A 7,112-nucleotide genomic window follows, 5' to 3' on the forward strand; every position below is an offset into this window, starting at 1 on the left:
CACTTTTGTCCTCATATTTGCCTCCTAAACTTCTTGCCCACCAGGATTCGTGGTGTGTCTGATACCTCCAACAAGTTTTAGCTAACATAGCTCTATTTACCTATCTTAACTTCCTAATTCCCAGTCCCCCTTTCCTCTTTAGTTGTGTTATACTGTCCCAATTCATGAGATGCATTTGCCTCTTTGAATCTCCATTCCCGATAAAGCCCTTGATCTTCTTCTCAATCTTATCTATCAGAGAGCTAGGCAGCCATGATGTTTGCATAGCATAAATAGGTATCGTGGCCACTACAATCTTCACAAGTAATGTTCTGGCAGCAAAGGATAGACATTTGCTCTTCCACCCTTGTAGCCTCTTATTAACTCTTTCAAGAATCCCTTCATAAGTCCCCTTATTCACTCAGCTGTGTAGTAGTGGCATACCTAGATATTTTCCTAGATCATTTGTTAATCCAACTCCCGTTTTCCTACTAATTTGCTCAACTACCTCTGTTGGAACATTCCTTGAGCAATACATCTTTGATTTAGCAATACTTACCTTCTGCCCTGAACCCTCACAGAATCGCTCTAGTAACCTCTGTAAAACACCCGCTTGCTGCAAACTCAATTCTGCAAACAGTATCAGGTCATCTGCAAAGAACATGTGTGATATTGTTGGACCTTTTCTCGCAACCTTGATTGGCCTCCAACTTCCTTCTTCCACTGCCATGCTGATGAGATGGCGTAATCTTTCCATGCACAAGACAAACAGGTAAGGCGACACAGGGTCGCCCTATCGTAAACCTCACGTCGGGGAGAAGGCAGCAGTTCGTTCGCCATTCCACAAAATCTCCATACTTGTGGCTTGAACACAACTCATTATCAGGGAGATTAAATCTTCTGGGAACCTTGCCATTTCCAATGTCTCCTGAAGAAATTTCCAGCTGACTCGATCAAGATCGATTTTGACTGCCATGTATCCTTTCCTCCCTTGCTTGCGTTTCATACTATGAATGATCTCCTAGGCTAGTATTGTATTATCACTGATTTGCCTTCCCGGGATAAAACTGCTTTGGTTTGGTGCAATCAATTTCTGCATCAAAGGTCGGATTCTTTCTGCCAGAATTTTTGTAATTACTTTATACACCACATTGCATAGTGAGATGGGCTGAAACTGTGAATGATACCCCACATTCATACTATGAATGATACGCCACTAAGATAAGAGTGATCTTAGTTGGTAAATGAAAATGACTATTTTTATCTTAAAAAGGATGGAAGATCATCAACTAAACCAATGTCTATCCAACCAAGCAGAAAGAATTAATCTTTATCCCTCTACCTCATTATCTCTTTTTTTTTTCTCTCGTACGAAAACTTATATATGGAGGTACAGCCTTAAAGGTGAGGAATTTCTTTTGGAGATACATAACACCCACTCAAAAACTCATATATTTTTTCTTAATCAGAAACTAACTTGGGCGTCAGAGTGACATTGGGGACTTGAACCAGAGGCTTCTCACAAGCTGTCCTTTCCTTGCAAGTTTTTAGAGAGTTCTGTCTTCATGTGATCAAGCCCTCTCCTTACATGTCTAATTCAACTTGGTAGAAGGAAATACAGCTTCAACAATACGCACTTTTGTTTTTTGTTTCTCTTGATTTCCTATGCATATGTTTTTGCACATAAATATGTTAATCTACATTTGGACATTATCAGTTTGTTCTTTTAATTTGTACTATGTGTTTTCAACATGTCTAGATATCCATGAACTAGTTCCACTAATGGAGGAGGCATGAAGACGGGATCATGTACAGTTTATATTAGAGAGCAATGCATCTGAATGAAAATTACTACAGAAGGCAGTAGTGTAGGACATACGCTTTCATAGCGTAATAGCAAACTAGCACAAACTAGGGTGTATGAAGAATTGTGGGTATTTTACAAATTGTAATGCCAAGCATTTGATGAACCACTAAAAAAGCAATTTATATAACTTGCAAGTACTAAATCTCATTCATTCTTACATCTCAATTAAGTAAATGTGTATCTCCCTCTTCCAGTAGGATTAGAAGCTTTTGTGTAAAATTGCGAGTAAATGTATTCCACAAAAAGGATTCGGAAAGTAAGTTCTCTGAATAGTTTGTATCAAACAATTAATTTTTTGGACTGCTTAAAGGTTCATGTTTTCATAATATTCAACTAAACACTAGTGATGTTGCCACACTGGTGTGTGTCCAATTACCAATGTTTTCTATGATTTTACCCCCAAAAAATGAATGAAAGTTAATTTTACATGAAATGATTTAATTGACTTCAAGTGTTTGTTTTCTTTTCTCCATTTTAACTCAACTGATTGTGTTTTTAGTTGGTTATGCATAGATAGTTAAAACTTAAAGTAGGAAATCTTTTGGACTAAATCATTGGATTGTTTTTAAGTGGCAAGGTGCCAAACCGCTGGAGTTGGTCTAACTGCTGGGAGAGAGCTCTTAAAGTCTTCTCCAAGATTTGATTCTTGTGCCTGACTATTGTAGGAATGCCCCTGTGGCCCTAAAACTATTACCAAATTTAATTTTTGACCCTCCAACTATTAATTGAAAAGTTTTAACTCTCTAACAAATTAAAACATATAATTCTAACCCTACTGTCAACTTGAGTCATTATGTCTAACAGAGCTATTGGATTCATGAGATAGGTAAAATGCTCCAGCAGCCCGCAAACTACCACAAATTTTAACTTTTGGCCCTTCAACTATTAACTGATAACTTTTAGCTCTCCAACTAAATAAAATGTATAAGCCTTTTAGTCAATGATAAGTGCATATTTGGAGTGTTTTTAGTGTATTTTATTAGTTAGTTTTGACGTGTTCTAACTACTTTTATAGGTAATGAATTAAGTTTTTAGTGAAAATATGCATTTTGTAGTTTAAGTGGTAAAAATTGTATTTCTATGGATTTTAATGGCGAAAATTTCATATTTTTATAGGTTTAATAATTCAATCATCAATTGGAGCGAAGTAAGAAAATAATTAAATGATTATTGATGATTTAAAGTGATTTAAAGAAGACATGAAGTGCAAATTACTCAAAGGATGGAATGCAAGTTTTCCAACTTTGATACCTTGTGGTATTTCAGCTATATCTTGAGTTACAAGCATTGGATTGAGATAATTCCTAAACTATTTTGAAGCTAAGAGATAGATCTACATTTGGTATGAAGACATCGAAGTCCGGTTCAGTCATTTTCCTTGTCAAAAAGTCGAAATACAGAAGTACAACTTCATGGTTGAAAGCTGAAACAGAGTTCTGATCAGTCGATGGTATTTTGTCATTTCTCGATCCACAGAGCTCTAAATTGGATGATTCTTGATGCATTGGAGAGCCAACTCAAAGGGCTATTCTTTGTACAGGAACCAATTCATCCTCTATCATTGAGAAAATATCAGTTGAAGTTGGACAAAAAACAGAGCAAGGATGAAATCTGCCCAGAATGAGCAAACCTGTAAAAGAGCAAAACGTGGGTACAATACGCAACCAAAGGTCGCATTTTCAAGGTCGTATATTCTCCAATTTTGGTTGCAACTTGCTCTGTAACTTGTGCTATGTTCACACAAGCTTTTTGACCCATTTTCCTGCAAGAATTTCGGTGGAAACAGACAAAAACAGCTACCAAAGAAGCTTTACAACTCAAATCTAGCTTGTTTATGGGCTCAAGAGGAATCTTAACATGATTTAACACTTTGTCTTTTGCATGGAATTTCTCTATAAATAGTAGCCTTTGGGGAACATTTTTTACAACTTTGGAAGGCTAGAGAAACTTCACAAAAATGTAGTCTTTATTAGAATTTCATTAGTTCGTTAGTTAGAGCAGTATAGTATAGGTAGTATAGTTTATCCATCTTGTATTTGTAGTTAGATTTGGATGAAGATTTGAAAAGCAAAGATGGAGAGTTTGAAGCTCATGTGATAAAGGTAATTTCTCTCCTATCACTTTCTCTTTTGTATTTAAGTTTATGTTTAACTATAATACACGTTTGGATCTTATTCTTCATGTTTAGTTAAAGTTTATGTTTAGAGTTATGGATGAACTTTCTATATCTTGTTTGTGATTTTTACTTGGTTATTTGATGATATTATTTTGAACATGTTATTTATCACTTTTGCTTTTCTAATCAAAATTAACTGGCCATTAATTGTGATAATCTTAAGGTATTAAGTTTGCAATGAGAATTGAAATTTAACATTAGTTCAAAAAAGTAATAGATTTAGGGAGTACACTCACGAGAGTAGAGGTGCACGTTTGTAGCTTTAATGACTTGTTTCATATAATTAAATAGAAAAAATGAACTTGTAGATCATTCATAACCGCGAGAGTAGGGATGACTTAATTACAAATATAGTTGATTCACTACGAGAGTAGGTTTCACACACATGAGGAAATTACGTCATAACTAGCCAAGATAATAACATTCACTTAATTGGTAACTTCACTTGCAAGAATAGTAAGTAATTTCATACCTCTAGGAGCTTTTTATTGTATTTTTGTTAATTTTACTGGATAGATTTAATTTCTTGTACTTGTCATAGTTTAAATAATAAGGAGTTCAAAAAACATCGATAATTGACAATCTTCCCTATGGGATCGATACTTAATACCCCTATGCTCAATAAATGACTCATATACTTGTGAAAAATTGCGTATAGGATATTTAGGATTTTATAAATGTAAATTTTGATTATGGATGAGTTAATTGATATATGTATACTTCGCGCTCGTCAGTTAACTTGAGTCATTATGTCGAACCGAAACATCTATTGATAAAGAATCCAAGATGTGCCCAATCAACCTATAATTTGACAAATCAAAAACATTTAGATATATTGATGTAAAGAGTCCAAAGCTTGCTACGGACTCTATCTATAGTAGAGTAGAGATTTTGGTTTAACTTAGTCATACTGATAAAAAAAAAAAACTATTGTACTTTTGGAAGTCAAATTTTTAAGAAGTATTTTTCTTTTAACAACGAAATAATCCCGTGCCTTGCACGGGGCATAACGCTAATTCAAGTGAAAAGCGGAGAAAACTTTCATTCATGCAGTATTTTCAGTGCGAATCATATGAATGAGTTTCAGATTAAGAATACTATCTTACATTTAAAAAAAAAAAAAAACCATTGGTGAAGACATTAAAATTATGCTGAAAATCATAGCCACGCTACCATAGTTTTCAACTACATCAAAACATTCAAACTAAACCACTAGAACGATAGTGACACTAGTATTAGGTGGAAAAACATGACGGATTCTAGAGGGATGGTGATGCCGTTGTGGAGCATGGAGAATGGTTGACAGCATAGACAGAAGGGAAGAGGAATTTGTTTGTTGATGTTGTTGAATGTTAATTGTTAATGGTTAATTCTATCTTTCAGTACAGAATCGCTATAAGCGCAAAAATTGCTTTGTTATTCTTTTAACTGGTTTCGTATTTTTACATCAAAAGTCAACGGTTGTTTACTCTCTCACATTTTGGCGAAAATTTTTTTTTTTTTGCCCATCACTTCTAAAATGAAGCAAAATAAAGCAGAATATTACAAAATGGTAACTTAATATAGATTTGAGAGGTAAAATTGGAACATTGCTTTAATTTTTTTTCAAATCTAGCTATACTTGATACGCATATGGCATTAAATCAATATAAAAAGGAAAAGAACTAAAAATCATAACCTAAAAAAAACCCATCCATATAAAATTAAATTTTTCTGAGAAAATATCATTAAATCAGCACAAAAAGAAAAATTGAAAATTATAACATAAAAAACAAACTCCAAAATTACAAAATTTTGTAACTCAAAAATTTTTAATTTTTTCTGAGAGAAGGGTTTTTACGTTATAGTTTTTTTTTAAGAGAGAATTGATTGTATTTGATATTATATTTTTTTCTTAGAAACTCTTAAATTATGTTAGCAACAACCTGTTATTGTAGGCAACTGTTCTACTCATTTATATATATATATATATATATATATATATATATATATATATATATATATTAATTTTCATCAAATACCTTTCACGCTCATAATTTGTGAGAATTATTGAGTTCAAACAAACACAGTGTGTGATTTAATTTACTAGTAAATCACTATGCTAATATGATTCAAACCTTTTCCACGACTAGGCTATTCATTTATGGCCAGATAGGGTTTCAGTTAGTCATGTTCCATTCTTAAACATACTTCTTGAACTTCACTCGATTCTTTCTTTCTCTAGCTATTTACTTTTTATGTAAAGATTTGTAATACTTTCAATTTTAGATTGAGCTTTAATTTTTTTCTTAGTATTTAAATTATAGTTGATATTTGGATTGATTCTTTTTCCTCATAAGTTTAGTTATTACTTTTTTCTTTAAAAATGTTGGAGAAAAATCAACAGCCATGAAGAACCATTGGAAAAACAGAGATCTGGTGCGTGGGCTCAAGAAGGGGAAACTTATTCAAGATTGGACGGTTGGAACCCACCAAGTTGAATTTTGTTGTCAAACAAGTATGACACAATTGTTGCTATTATTTTAATTGTTAACACATGCAAACAGGGCCCAAAGATGTTTTTAATTTTTCCAAAAAAAAAATTTAATAAAAATTAAATGCCTGCGAAGAACTGCTACAATAGACTGGGAGCATTGGGCGCTGTAGGGTGAGATTTTTTTTTCCAACCAAATAAAATGTATAAGCTTTTAGTCAACTTAAGTCGTTATGTTGAACCGAAACTTCTATTGATAAAGAATCCAGGATGTACCCAATTAATTGATAGTTTGACAAATCAAAAACATTTAGATATATTGATGTAAAGTTTGAAGGAATCTCACTAAAAAATAGATTATTTGAGAGATTTAGAAAGTTCAAACTTAAAAAGGAACCAAGACTTGTTTGAGTATTCCCAAAAAATTAATTATGTGCCAGATTTACGTCATTAAGAGAAGCACATGAAGCCAATGAATCTAGAACACCACCTAAAAATGAGTAAAATTCCAAATGAAAACAACTCAATTTCTTCAAGTTGCCTATCCTTGCTGGAATTTCTCTATTCAAGATTTTGGGTTATGGGTTTTCAATTGATTTTGGTCAAGTTCAGCAATT

The 7,112-nt window shown here is 33.1% G+C and overlaps 1 long non-coding RNA gene across 1 annotated transcript; it reads left to right on the plus strand.

Annotated features, from left to right (window-relative positions):
• Positions 1-3,794: 3,794 nt before the first annotated feature.
• On the plus strand, positions 3,795-6,775 carry LOC140038131 (uncharacterized). Its single transcript, XR_011841946.1, has 2 exons — positions 3,795-3,948; positions 6,409-6,775. It is a non-coding gene; the product is annotated as an uncharacterized lncRNA (long non-coding RNA).
• The last annotated feature ends 337 nt before the right edge of the window (positions 6,776-7,112 follow it).

The sequence above is a fragment of the Coffea arabica genome, chromosome 3c, assembly GCF_036785885.1.
Source record: "Coffea arabica cultivar ET-39 chromosome 3c, Coffea Arabica ET-39 HiFi, whole genome shotgun sequence".
Lineage (NCBI taxonomy): Eukaryota > Viridiplantae > Streptophyta > Magnoliopsida > Gentianales > Rubiaceae > Coffea > Coffea arabica.